Source organism: Tympanuchus pallidicinctus, unplaced genomic scaffold (assembly GCF_026119805.1).
Source record: "Tympanuchus pallidicinctus isolate F22 unplaced genomic scaffold, pur_lepc_1.0 scaffold15, whole genome shotgun sequence".
Classification (NCBI taxonomy): domain Eukaryota; kingdom Metazoa; phylum Chordata; class Aves; order Galliformes; family Phasianidae; genus Tympanuchus; species Tympanuchus pallidicinctus.
In genome coordinates, this window is record NW_026294669.1 from 32,483,510 (window position 1) to 32,496,550 (window position 13,041).

The 13,041-nt window shown below is 42.9% G+C and overlaps 2 long non-coding RNA genes across 3 annotated transcripts; one reads left to right on the plus strand and one right to left on the minus strand.

Annotated features, from left to right (window-relative positions):
• The first annotated feature begins 203 nt into the window (after positions 1–203).
• Positions 204–11,667, plus strand: LOC128076863 (uncharacterized). 2 transcript variants are annotated; one of them, XR_008204701.1, is made up of 7 exons: positions 204–499; positions 3,627–3,837; positions 6,163–6,340; positions 8,311–9,011; positions 9,376–9,664; positions 9,749–10,295; positions 10,954–11,667. It is a non-coding gene; the product is annotated as an uncharacterized LOC128076863 (long non-coding RNA). The 2 variants fall into 2 exon arrangements; XR_008204700.1 differs by lacking the exon at positions 9,749–10,295.
• On the minus strand, positions 5,687–6,750 carry LOC128076870 (uncharacterized). Its single transcript, XR_008204710.1, has 3 exons — positions 6,533–6,750; positions 6,380–6,431; positions 5,687–5,789 (listed from the first exon to the last, which is right to left on the minus strand). It is a non-coding gene; the product is annotated as an uncharacterized LOC128076870 (long non-coding RNA).
• Positions 11,668–13,041: the final 1,374 nt, after the last annotated feature.

The window sequence follows — 13,041 nt, forward strand, 5'->3', positions numbered from 1 at the left end:
TTTGGCGTTGCCAATTTTGTTCAAGGAAGCCATCTGCTAAGACAAGATTGAACAAAAAGCAGGTTTTCAGGCTCATCTGCCAAAAAACAAACACCGCTCTCAAAAATACTTAGGCCCAACTGAGAATGTTTCTCACCCTTCTGTTCCCCCCCACCCCTACCCCCTTTTCTTCTTTTTTTGAAAAGAGAATGTTAAAAGGATTATCATTCTTTGCTGCAGATATGGTTAAAGCCCTGTAAGAAAGCAGATGTTCCACAACCACGCAGTTACCTGGCTCCAGTGTACAAGACCAGTGAGCGAAGAGGAATCCTGTCAACCACTGGCCATTCCACCGACTTTGTCACTGCGAGGACCCTTCCTTCCAACAAACCGCAGGAACACTGAATCAAACGTTATTTTGTCAGCTTATTTCACAAACCTACTGCAATTACTGAGGGTTCCTTTACTAGATCACCTGTGAGGAACACGTGTCAGTCCTGAATGGCTGCAATATCAAAAGGTAAGTCAATATACATATAAAAGTACTCATGAAAAAGCAAAAACCATTTTGCACGTTGCAATTCGTGATGTATAAAAGTCAGGATTGCACATTAAAACCTCATGAAAGCCAGCAAGAGCATCTGCTCCTGCATTAGATCTTTTCCAGCTTTGTAAAATTGAAAAAGTAATAATGATAACAATAAGACCGATAGCTCGGCTGTATCTTATAGGATCATAATCACATTAGAAACCGTAGACTCAACCGTTGACAGAAGATTTTTTTATTAAAAAAAAAAAAACATATATATAATCACGCTGAGTCTAGCAACAACAGTATTCCTAGGCTTAATCACAGCAGATCGAGTGCAATGTGATCGACATCAAAATCCGTATGGGATGTCACACTGTGACAGCATTTTAATACACAAATAACATGCCCTAAAATAAAAGTTAGCTAAGACTCTGGATTTGGCAGAGTGGAATGTACAAACCAAGCAGAAATGTAGTGGAATTCGGATTGTCTGTAACGTGACTTATAAGTGTACCTGCGAACAATCTGAATTTCAGTATCGGTGGAAAACCTACAGACAAAGTCACTGGTGTCACACTGGCCTTCATAAGTTGTAATAAATATGTTACAAAAGTAATTATTACAAAGTTGTAATAAATAAATACAAAATGGAAGACAAGCAACAGATGTATTTAATGAAAAAAATCCAGTACCTGCCTTGATGGATGGTGTTTTCCCTTGTCTGAAAACTGTCTCGAAAGGAAGGTGAATATTTTCCTAAGCTGGCAGCGTATTAAGCTAAAACCATACTCCAACCGGTACCAAAGCAAAAATGCTACCTGAAGTAATTTTTCATTTGAAACTTATTAAAAGAAATAAACTTACTAAAAAACAAATTGACCTAAACTTTGGTTAGACCACATGGCCCCTTTACACTTGACAGAGTTGAGAAAAAATTACAATTAAGCATCAGTTCGGTAAACAGGCAACAGAAGTTATCGAAGCTAAGATCCTCAGTAATTATCCCATCACTAAAGTCCCTTAGAAAATGGTACTCAGGGATGTACTGCGAGCACAGAGTAAACATGTGTCACCTAGGCACTTAGTGCTGCACAAATTTAGCAAACCAAAGCTTGTAACACCACACTTGCTGATCTGGGTCCGACGGTAAGTCTTTTTGGAGAGGAAAACTAATGAGCTGATGAGTTCTCAGCATCAAGTGGCCGTGTGTCTCAACTCTGTGTTTCGGCTTCTTCACCAAAGAAACGGCGTTATTATTTCGAACTGACCCTTAAGCCTACTTCCATGATTATGAGTGGAACTACAGAATCGACTTGTGCTCCTCAACAACTCAGTTTATTTTTCCTTAATGACATAACAGTACAAGAAGAACTCGCTCCTGTGTGGCAGAATAACCATCTCAGCAAAATCTGCGACGGGACATGCTCCCAGCATGTCAAGGCCAAAAACTTCCAATCTATCCTTAGAAATTAAGTCATTTGCTTTTTAATAATAATAAAAAAAATACTAAAATCCTCAAAAAAAAAAAACAAAAAAAAACAAACAACAAAACATGTAAACAAACTAATTTACGCTAGAAGTAGAAATCCTCTTAGCCTCAACCACAGAAACTGTTGGTGCCGCTACAACTGATATTGAGGCACTATTGAAACAGAGTACAGTAAGTAACCCTGCATGCACGTGGTGTATTTTAGCCTTTGAGCCCTCATTTATTAACTAGCATGTTTGTTGTACTTCAACCTAGGAGAAAACATTCCAATTGCATTTTCCTGCTATATCTAAGAACAAACACCGAACCAATTTTAGTCAAGAAAACACCTTCAAAGCGATCCTCGACAGGACATTGTAGCACTTTGTGGCGTATATTGCAACAGCCTGCCTTCTTACACTTGAAGTTAAAAAGAGGGAGTGCAGCTTACTGTTTTGGCTTTCTCTTTTTCCTAATATTTAAGGCAGCACAGTGGTTTCCACTCATCTGTTTTCATTATGATTTAATACTTCAGGTGACCACTTTGCAGAGTAACCAGCGCTACTCACGCAAACGCCTACATACACACAGATAAAAGAAGATACATATATAAATGTATACGTGTGTGTGTGTACATATATACATATATATGCCTGCTGCTTAAGACTTTCGCGGTACTGAAAGCGTACTCAGGTTCCTTTCATAGGTATGATTTTCAGCTGTAAAATTTTCTGGGTTCTGGTAAACCACATAAGAAATTCTTTTTTCCTAAGCATGTACATCCTTCGCTGTCTTTTTTTATATAAGCAAGCAGCACGCTGAACTTAGCATTTATTTCTGGAATTTACTATTTCCCAATTGCCACTCAGTGGAGTTTAGAAGATGCTTTCGGGCCATCTCATCTGATTTGAATCGGAAAAATGCACCAGATTACACACACGGAAATGAATTGGATGTACTTGCCTAAGTAGTGCAAGCTGCTGCTTCTCCTCTAAGCTATGTGCATACAGTGAAACAGTGCAGACTCCAAGTCGTACAGTAATAACATGGTATCCGCAGCGAAACCTGGCATACGGTCAAAACTGGATGTTAAGCACAATTTCACCTTCGTAGAGGGCAATCACCAGCATGATAGCAAATCCAAGAAGCAGGCCTAAGTTCTGTATAACAAACCACTCCGCCGGACAATAACCGTGCTCTTCTTATCTCCGTCTCCGTGAAGCATTCCTTGAAGCTAAAAAGAAAAGCCATTAAAATGAAGTTATTTCACAACTATTCTATTTAATCACTGGCAATTTTACAAGATGATATTAATGGATAAAGAATAAGCAATTGAGGTTTTAGTTATAAAAACAAGCCACTAAAACATACTTGAAAGTATACCCAATTACTGTATTTTAGAAAAACTGTCTCAAACGCATCCTGTATTTACTAGGCCAATGAAAACTCTTCTGCACCAGGCGCTCCTACGGCTCTTCCTGGATCAGGCATCTAGCTAAACTTCTAATATCAGGGTCCAGTCCAGTATTCTCTCGGTCTGCTCTTTCAAGTTTATTTACTCAATTTAAAGTAGCCAAGTGGCTTTAAAGACTCGGTCCTCTAACTCAGCCCTTTGTCTTGTTGTATGCGTTACGTATATTCACACAGGTCTGAGAATAGCGAGGTTCATCATGCACGCCACATGTAATTCAGGAAGAATTTCACAGACGTCTTTAGAAAGCTCTGAAAGCTGGGCCTGTTACTCAACTGCAAGGAAAACATCAAACAGTACTGACAAAAGTGCTAAGTAAACGCAGATGTGGAAGACTTAAAAATAAATCTTCCAAAACGCCTTACAGGACCACTAGGCAAGACTAAGGTAACTTAAAAGGATTTCCTTTGTTTACCTTGTGTTTCTGTCAATTCATTTATTCGTAAACCATTTTGAGAGTAAAACGAAACATTACCCAGATCAAACATAAACTTCAGCCAGTAGAGAGCAAAAGCCTTTATTGTAGCTCTTTGTAAAATAGGCTATAACTGTTCTGGCTATTCCAAGTATCTGAATACGGTACAACATAAACAAATTACCAGACCATCAGCTAAAATGATTCATTTATTGCCTGTTTGCTCTTGCCTTACTGTATTTCACAAAGATACATAAACTGACAATTCGATCTAACGAAAATTTAAACGTAGAAAATATACACACCAGTATGTAAATTGCTCATCTCTGCTACAGATTACTGAACTTCTCAATTTATAGGCTCTTGATAGGACCTATTCCAGTGTCCGGGCATTAAGACTAGTCAATACACATCTTACAGTTGAGAATTTATAGTTTCTTGCAGAGATGTGAGAAATAAGGAATACAACTTTTTTTATAATATGTATGTTACATAACTATATATTATATATTATAAATTATGTATATGTATATGTATATATAATTCATTCAAAAATACATAATATAAAGTATAAAACACATATAATTTTACAGTAAGAATAGAATTCAAGTCATCTTGACCTAAGTGACAGCAGAAGGTCATGGAGAGCCTTAAGGATTGAAGATTCCCTGAGTTGAATTCAGGTTCTACCTCCTCTCAACTAAGAGAAAACTATATTGTAGAAATGTAGAAATATACCTAATTAGATGAACTTCCATCATACGCAGGAATACTGGAAGGTCAGTCGCCCCTTAGTAGACTTCAGCTGACCTACAAAACTATTAAATACCGTTCCTGTTAGGTGTCAGAAAACAGGGACTTAGAGAGGAAGGCAGGTTAAGGTGTCGTAATAACATGAACTCGGTGCTGTTTCAGGTGTATGTTGCAGAGGAGCTCCTGCTCTTGTTTAGAGTTAAACTATATTGAACGCTAGCGTGCCTAAGAAAAAGGACCAAGAATAAAAATACTGTAGAGTAAAAGCATTGCCTTCCTTTATACATTCTTCAGTCGAAGTACATCAAGGAAAAAAAAGCATGAGCACAGAACTTACAGGAAACTAGCTGGTATCCAGTAACTATAGGCTATCGCAAGACATCTGTATCTGCACGAGGAGTTATTCTCTACTATGCAGCCATTTGCCTCTGCGAGACAAGCACAGGTTTCGACATGATAAGCTAGCACCCGAGAAAAAACTGCAACTGCAGCTATCTGCTAGCTATCGGGAGGAGCATCACGACAGAAATTACACACATGCATTTATTTGGTCTTTTATAGGAAGTACTGGTTTTATAAAATTCATTACCTAATTCACGGGGCAGCTTGTGACAAAATGCTGCTATATATGTACTAATTCCTCCTGTCAGACCAGCACTAAAAGCTGCTCCTGAAAGAAAAAAAGAAAGAAAAGATACAAATCCTATGTTACTGTATAATCAATGCATGTACAGATGTTGTAATTATGAAATATATCCCAGCATTTGCCTAAGCAGCTATTATACACCAAAAGAGAATAGATAGAACGCTTACCTGTATCCTGGGCTTGCTATGAAACTCCATGGAAGGAGATCTTCAGAAGAGATCCTTCCCTGCTGGTAGTCAGCTCTTAAATAGGTCTAGGAGAGGTGGAGCCAGGCTCCACTGGTGAATTGCCTTCACCTGTGCTCCTGTGGCTGACTCATTGCTCTCCTCAGGGGATCAGTAGGAGGCTCAGGCTGTGATTCAGCAGTTCCCAGACAGTTACTATTCTCCAATCAGCAAATTTTAATCAACAGACTCATCACCTTTTTTAAAACACACATGCTGATACTTTTTGATTGCACCGGAAGTACCCTGGTGGGCATTAACGCTGTGTACATTATTACCTAGCTGAACCCAACAGCAGAACCTGAAAAAAGAATGTGAAACAGAGACTGAAAGGCCAAAGGGGAAAACTGCACCACTGTTTACTTTGCTTAGTTGTTTTTTTTTTTTTTTTTTTGTTTGTTTTTTGTTTTTTTGTTTTTTTGTTTTTTTAAAAGCATAGGAGGAGGAGACACAACAACTGGACTCACAGTATGTTAATTAAAAGTACTGCTTACGTACTGTTATTAACAAAATAATATTATTGCAAATATTTACAATCCTAAGCAAATACAATTCTAAAGAATTTCTTGTTTCTTATTCTAAAGTAAATACTGAGACCCAAACAACCAACGTGTGTTTTTTGGGTATTCCTCAATCCCTAAGGAATTTTCTCTGTGCCTATCTCAATTTGACAGAGATCGCTACTGTCGCTGATATCAAGAAAGTAATCTCGGTGGAAACAGACAATAGAGCAGAGATTATCAGAGCTGATGACCTTTTAATGCCTGCAGTGATTTAACAGTGCCGCTAGCCTTTGGAGACAGGGAGATCTGTCCTGTGATCGCTTATAAAATACTACCCAAGTTACTCAAGGTAAGAAACTGCTGAGAAACGCTCATTGGTTTTGCTTACCTATTGCTAAGCCATCGCCGAAGATGTGAATGCCACTTCCTGTGATTACCGTCTGTATAATCAAAGAATAGAAGGATGTTATAATCACAAAATAAACAAGAGAGTTAAGCAAAGTAGACTATGATAACAAAAGAGAATAAATGGAGGGCTTACCCCTATCCTGGGCTCACCACAAAACACCAGTAGAGGCGATCTCCAGAAGTGATCCTTCCCCACTGGTAGCCAGCTCTTAAATAGGTCTAGGAGGGGTGGAGCCAGGCTGTACCCCTTCGGGCAGCACAGCTGAATTGCCTTCACCTGTGCTCCTCTGGCTGACTCATGGCTCTCTGCAGGTGATCAATCAGAGTTTCAGGCTGTGACTCAGCAGTTCCCATACACCGAGACTCTCCATTATGTTTATTGACAGAAATTATTTTCGCTTGGCCTTCTCAGCCAAACGGTAACTGGTCAGAGACTGGAATCTCTGAAATGTCACAGATTATACTCCTTCGGGTCACACGTGTTAGTTTTCACCAGGGCTGAGCTAGCTTCACCGGAAAACTCCTCCCAGAACCAGAGAGTCACGTCCGCCCAAAACCCTGACTGCCTCAGAAGTCTGAGAACCGCTAGCAGGGCGTATCAGGAAGCATTTGCAGCGCTCTCAGATCTTAGAAAAACAAAATACATAATGCAAGGAAAGCCTAACGAGTGTTATTAACAGCGATTTACATAACAGCAGCGCAACTGCACGAGAGGTGGCGTGCTACGTGCCAGAAGTTACGTGTCGTCACTGCGAATCTCACAGTCAGAAACAAACGATGAAAATAAATGCCTACCTGCAAGGGGTTGGAGCTGAAGCCAGTCAGCATCTGGTCTATTATTTAGTTTCTGATCTGAAGGTTTCCTTCCAATTGGCGATGCTTCACTCTGTTTAATCTCGCACCATTTCTGCTTACTCTGCAACAGGAAAGATTTAATGTCTGATTTATAGAGGGACGTTAGTGGAAATAAAATACATTGAAATACTGCCAAAAATCTTAGAAAAGACACACGATTTCACTTTTTTTAACGGAGTACAATGTGACGAAGAATGCTGTAACAGCCAAGAAACACACGTATGCTCATCGTACTTGCTTCATTCAAGACAACAGGCATATAGGAAGAACAGCCCCTATTCTGTTCAATTTTAAAGCATCGACTCCTACAACTTCCTCATATTTTCCATTAGATAACAGTCTGCTGCTTTCCTGTCTGCAGCCCGTATGACAGCCAGCGTGGATTTGCCAAAGCAGCCTAAGGGATTTAACTGATTGCCCCCGTAGGCAACAGACGTGGTGTCCAGAGGGGAACAGCAGAAGCTTGTTTTCTAAGGGCTGTGTTATCAGCAAATCCGTCTCTTTGCAGTCTCCCTTACGCTGGATTCTGCACAACTCGCCCCTTCCTCAGGTCTTGCGTTATTAATTAAGTTGAAAAGTCATCCCTGTCTCTTTTTCAGATTGGGCAGTATGGGGCGCAGAGGAAAATAGATGCCTTTGGTTTTTTTTTTTTCCTAACTGAAATGTCACAGGCTTTTGCTACTGATGTCCTTGTTTATGTGTGTGTGGAGAGTTTAATAGGCTGTCCTTTGCCTCCCAGCAGACCCGGTTCTTTTCTGTTCCCTCACTCGGTGCTTTCCAGCCAATAGAAGAAGTTTTAGACCAGATGAACTTTGGGATGGAGACTGTCCCTGCTCCATTCTTACGATGGACTCTTTGTTGACCTCCCTGGGGAAGCATCCGATCAGGGGGATCTTCAACCCACCATACAAGAAAAGAGGTTGTGGATGAGGGATCCGCATGGGCACAGAGGAAAACACAAGCATAGCAAGGAGGCAATGGGCTGGTTGGTTTTCTCTTGCTCTGAGCAAGCTGTCAGTGCATGGTGTGAACAGAAAGCTCCTGATTTTCTATCAGGTATCCTATGTGTGAGCAGTGAGCGTGAGGACCTCGGGAAGGTTGGGGAACCCAACACCTGCAACACAGTGCTGCTGGTTCAGGGAAATTCGGCCCCGTGGGACTGCTGCTCCCCCCTCTTCGTCCCTTCCTCAAGCTGGTGTGTGCCATTTGCAGGCAGGTTTCCTTTGGCCTCTGCCCTCCTGCTGTTTTTCCCTCTCAACGTGAGTATGAGTGTGCTGCGGTCTCATGGAGCTGGAAGGTGAGTCTGGGCAGAGGAGGTGGCTGGGGACCCCACAGAGGCCGTTCTTCTTCCCGGGCAACCACAGTGACCTCTGCTGTCACCAAGCAAGTCTGAGCACTTGTGCTCTGCTGCAGAGGAGAGGTTTTATTCCAGCTTACCCTGGAGGTCCTCTATAATGTACTGGGCGCTGTACCTTGCAGAAATTCTCATTTGTGGTCATGTCCCGTATGCTGCTGGTATTGAAAAATGCAGCTCCTGGTATTTGAAGAAAAGCCTCCAGCTGTGCTGGAATGTGGCAGTGTCCTCAGAGGCCCCTCCGTTAGCCCTTAGCAGCAGCCCCAGCCTCCTGCCACAAATGAGGCAGGGGAGGAAATGAGTTTGCAATGATGTGTTTTTCAGACGTGGTGAAGCCTGTGCTGGTGGCAGCCGCAAGAAGAGCTGTCTGGTGGTTTCCAGGGCTGTCTGCACTCAGAGAAAGGTAGAAATCTGAAGTTTCTGTTGTTAGCAGTAGTATAGAAATGTCCTGGACAAGCAACAAGCACAACCCCAGGGCTTCAGGGCCATTTCTGCTGGTACAAGCTGCTACAGTGCAGCTTGTCGCTTCTTTGGCAAGGATCCTGGCCTGGAAATCGGGAGGTTGGGATGTATTTGGCAGCTCTGGCATCGGCTTGCTGAGACAGCTTTTACCTGCCCCCTATTTTCAATACAAAGTCCCTTTGGTTCTAACCCTCGCCCCAACCCTTATTCCTCAAAATTAGTCCCAAGATACCATTTGAAAGTACAATATTCAAATAATAGCTTCTAAAATATCTCCTCTCCTCCTCTTTTTTCTTTGTTAACAGCTGTAGAGTATTTCTAATGTGACGGGAAACATCCTCCGTTGTTTCTCCTCTATATTTGACTGAAAAGAAGCTGCCCGCCTGCGCAGTGGTACCCACCTCTGCTTTCTGGGCCCTGTGCAATTTGGAGAGTGACAACTTACCTTAACTATTGCAGCATTGACCACTTCACCAAGTTCTCCCGGGCATTGCGGTCCCTGCTTCCTGCCACGGCTCCTGATTCCTGCATGGAAACCATCAGCAATACCAAGCGGATGGAGAGGGCGGCCTTTCATAGAATCGTAGCCTTCAGGTAAGGCTGATTTGTCTCTATTTAGTGTTACGCCATATTAAGCACGTATTCATTAACTGCAGTTCATTTTCCTTGGCTTGACAGGACTCTGGGGTGCCACAACTCTTGTTTGAAACAAACCACCACTGTGGCATTCGGTGCAGCTAATGACAGGGAAGCTCAAACCTGGCAACTGCTACCTTAAAAAAGTAATAGAAAAAGGAAACAAAACTCCTGGGAAAGCTGTGCATACATAGCAAACGAGGAGCAATGGGCATGCAAACAACACGGTAAACTGCTTCATAGGGCACCTGATTAAGTGATATAAAGAAAGCATCCAGCCCGTGTGTTTCCCAGCTCCTGCAGTGCTGCATGGACCGTGAGTATGCACAGGAAGGTGTCTGAACACCTTCATGTGCCAGCGAGGCTTGGCACGTGATGCCTTCAGCCGTGGTTCAGCTGCTGGGGAAGGAGTGGCAGTGCTGTGCTCCCCAGCTCGGTGTGAACCTGAAGGAGAGAGGCAGAGAAACGGAGGAGGCAGGTGCTATACGGCATGTGGTGAAAGAGATCGGCTGGCTTGTCGTGCAGCTCAGCCCTCCTGCCCTCCCCAGTCCTGCTCCCTGTCTTGCCAGGAGTGCACTTGGGTAGAAAGGTCTGAAAAATGAGGACAGTTTCTATTCTATGGGAACAAAAGGTTTTCTTTGCTGTAATTCCTCTGTTCGGCTCTGCACAGGGCTCTCGCGTGGGGCCCTGCAACACGTGTCCTGCATAATGGGGACAAAAGCAGATTACTGCGGGGATGCCTGAAAGGGAGCCGTGACTTGTTCCCTTGGTGCTACGATCTTGTTTACAGGCTGAGCTTTGCAGGGAGCAATTCATACAGGCTTCTTTTGCATTATAATAGCAAGGATTTTTCTTGGCAGAAAAAAAAAAGCACAAAATAGGGGAGAGGGTGAGGTGAGGATTTATCAGAGATGAACATAGCCTTGCCTGAAACAATTTATGCTGTTTAGGCCGTTTATGCTAAATGAAACGATCAGTTCCTGCTTCCCAAATGTTGCCTCCCGGTGCCGTGGGCCTGATTCAGCACAGCAGCTTGGTCTGAAGGGTTGGGGGTTCAGAGGCAGCCTTAGACTCATTTTGCTGCTGGCCCACGATAGGAAGGAGCAGGGTGTGGGGCCAGCAGCTGGGCTCTGCTAAGACTGGGCTGCTGCACATCTCCCCTTGGTGTTGGTAATGCTTTTTTTGGCAAACACTTGGGAAAAATTATCACATTTAACTCACGTTTAATACCTCTTTTGCTTCTGCAGTCCTCTTGCTACCTGCTTGTGCTCTCGGCACCTCTGCTGCCACTCTGGTGGCCTCTAGCAACTGCCCCTGTGTTGTACACAACAGGAACATCGGGGTGAGTATGCACAACTGTTTGGCACCACGGAGTGTTGGCTGTCCCCTGAAGTGAGGGGCCGTTCAGGTTAATCTCTCACACCCCCGTCGTGTCGTGATGCCCATCTCATGTGTTCTCCATCTGCCTGTGTTTCTGCGTGGTTGCTGAGTAAGGAGCAAAGGCTTGAGATGTTGGGTGGCTTGGCCTTCTTTCTGGGAAGCCTTCATACTCAGTTTTGCTGAAGGAAGGAGCAGACTGAGAGAACCGTCGATCCCCTCTTAGGGGCAAGAGGGAAGGAGCGGGGACGCGGTCACAGTGACTCCGCTGTCCCCAGTACCTGCCTGGGATGTCTGTGCAGGAGCTAAAACAACTCTATACCCCGCTCCAATCACGTCACTGAATTTTCAAAGGGCTCAATAAAATGTTTTGGTTGACTTAATCCAAAATGCTCCTGGCATTTTCGCTGGCCAACATCTAGTTACTGTGTCACGAGAGTGACTGGGGAAGATGTGCTTCCAGCGCAGCTTTTTTTGTACCAAATTGCCAGCATGGAGGGCTCGGACCACAGATCCACCTTTCAGGTAAGGCCTCACCCACAGCCACTCACAGCACTGTTCCCAGCCAGTTCCTGCCCTGGTACCTCTTTTTCCACCCCTCTCCCCACAGAAGCTTCTCCTGGGACTCTTGCTCTACCCACGCTGCTTATTTTACACGCTTTCCCCAGACGGCCTTGCCTTTGCAGGCAGGCATGCTTTCTGCACTGCTCACAAAGGCTCACTGCACTTTAAACTGTAGAACAAATTAAAAAAATGTTACAGCATTGCATCCTCACTGTTAAACCTATACGTATGTACCCACCAGAGTCTCATGCATGGCCTATCCTGGAGCCCAGCGCTGCGCTAAGCCTCCTGGAGACCCCTATGGTCACTGTGTCCCACCGTGTCCCCAGGGGGGACCCTGGAAGGCTGGCAGGAGCCAGCGGCTGAGGCTGTCAGTGGGGACAGGCAGAGGCCTGCAGCAGTGGCTGCATTGCACAGCCTGCATCTGCTGTGGGATGGGCAGAGAGATGAAGTTGAGGAAGTATTAGGAGCAGATGATGGAGCTCATTGGTTGTCCTTCACTGTTTTTGACTTTTCAAGCTTCAGGCAGCAACTTCCAAAATTCTTCCTGAGCCGATCAGAGCATCGATAAAGGGAACACCTTCAGCCGCTGTGACTTAGCAGCATGCAGCCACCTCGAGTGGCTGGGTTTATTATCACCCGATGGGTTTTAATTGATGCTTTCTGCTTGTTTTAAATGGGATAGTCAGTCTCTTCTTAGTAGCTTTCGGTTGTATGATTGCAAACTGAGAAGAGACCTGGGTGGGTTTAGGGCTGATCCACCGTTACTGAAACAGTAGAACCGAATTCCCCTGCCTGCTGGATGCTGGGCCTTAAAGCAGGGATGCAGGCAAGTGCAGAAAGCAGCAGCTCTGCCTGCTGAGCTCTGTGCGTGGGGCTGCAGCTCACGGCTGGTGGGACAAAGCTGCTGTGCAGGCTGTTCAGCTGTGCTGCTGAACATGCATGGTACAGGAGGTCTGCAGGAGCGGGCCTTAGCAGTGAGGTAGGATTCAGATTGGTTTTTTTCTTTTATTTTTTACTTATTTGTTCATTTTTTATTGATTTCGTTTTTATTTATTTTCAAGTTTTTAATCTAATTTTTTATTCTTTTAATTGTAAATTTAGTTTTATTTTCTTTTTCATTTCACTTATTTTTTTAATGTTATATTATTATTATTTTTTCTTTATTTTTAATTTTTAAATGTTTATTTTTTGTTAATTTATTTTTATTTTGTTATTTCCTTTTTATTTTACTTTTTTGTTTTATTTTTATTTATTTCATTTTTTAGTTTTCTTTTATTTTTAATTTATTTTTATTTCTATTTTTTACTTTTATTTTCATATTTATTTTTAGGTTTTTATTTTTGTTTTTTTTTAATTTACTTTTTATTATTTTATTGCTTTTATTATTTTTA